Source organism: Petaurus breviceps, unplaced genomic scaffold, assembly GCF_028583685.1.
Source record: "Petaurus breviceps papuanus isolate PSGF00001 unplaced genomic scaffold, PetGlider_PUasm1.0 90977, whole genome shotgun sequence".
Lineage (NCBI taxonomy): Eukaryota > Metazoa > Chordata > Mammalia > Diprotodontia > Petauridae > Petaurus > Petaurus breviceps.
The window spans coordinates 12,773,004-12,774,499 of NW_027187391.1; positions in this window are offsets into that span (position 1 = coordinate 12,773,004).

A 1,496-nucleotide genomic window follows, 5' to 3' on the forward strand; every position below is an offset into this window, starting at 1 on the left:
AAAGGAAAGGAAAGGAAAGGAAAGGAAAGGAAAGGAAAGGAAAGGAAGAAAAAAAAAAGAAAAACAACATCAATGAAACATTACTAGGAACTGTGCTAAGCACTGGCGATATAAAGAAATGTTTTTTTTTTTTAAATATTCCCTGACTTCTGGAAACTTAATGTACATTTTGTTTCATGTCATGAAATTCAGAGCTACTCACATATCAACCCTCCCCTCCCAGATCTTTTCTGCACACTATTTTGGAATGTTCATATTTGTTGTTATTTAAGCTCATAAGAAAAATAAATTCATTTTTTAAAAAGAGAACTAATTACCATCGTTTCTCAGAAAAAGTGTATGTTTTTAAGCATGCCCTTCCCATGAAAATAGAAAAAGGCATCATATCCCCAATTCTATGGCATCTCAATATAAATTCTGTTTAGGATCAGTCTACTCAAAATATCCCTTGCTATTACTCCTATCATTGATAGTTTGTTTTAAAAAATCTAGCTTATATGCAAACAATTCAGAGGTTTCAAAAGTATAGAAACACTGATTCATCTTAAATATAAACCTTAAATTTATTTCAGCTTGAACTAGACAGATGGCAGTATCTCATGCCTGGGTAATCATGCAACCCAATGCTATTGGTGCAAAATTATTAGAAATAAGATGAAAGACTAAAAATATTCAATTAGTTGGGGGTTGGGGGAGGAAAATTAATGGTATAAGATTCTCTCCATGGCCAGCATTTCTGAATGATGGGATTTTCATATTGACATCTAGAATTTAGTAGCCTTCAGTATATGCCTAAATTCTAACTGGTATGAGTTATGAATGCCCTGAAATGTTAGCATTATTCAAATTCACAATGCACATTTCCATTATGCTGGAATTAAGCACCATATTTTACATAATTATAAATTCAAATAGTTTAAATCTAAATACATGGAACCATATCACAGGATTTGTTATTCATACTAATAGGGGACTAGTTGGAATCACAGACTGTTAGAGCTTACTTTAATGCAGCTAAAGATAATTAGTCTAATCCACTGCTTTTGTAGATGGAGAAGAAACTGGGGTTCTAAAGATATGAAGGGATTTGCTGAAAGGTTAAATAGAAAATTACTGGCAGAACTAAAACTAAAACCCAGGTCTCCTTTTTCCATGTCTAGAGTTTGTTTATTTTCTTCCCACTATACTTTTCACGTACGTGACTTTATTTTACATTTAAGTTTCATAGAAGTGAAGAGACAAAAGCTTCCTTTAAAATCACACAACCCAAAATATTTTATTTTATTTTATTTTTTGGTTTTTGCAGGGGGAGGAAGGGCAGTTGGGGTTAAGTGACTTGCCCAATGTCACACAGCTAGTTTTTTTGTGAGTGTTAAGTGTCTGAGTCTGGATTTGAACTCATTTCCTCCTGACTCCAGGGCTGGTTCTATATTCACTGTACTACCTCGCCACCCCAAAACTATTTTATTTTAATTTCATTCAAAATCAGCTTTAAG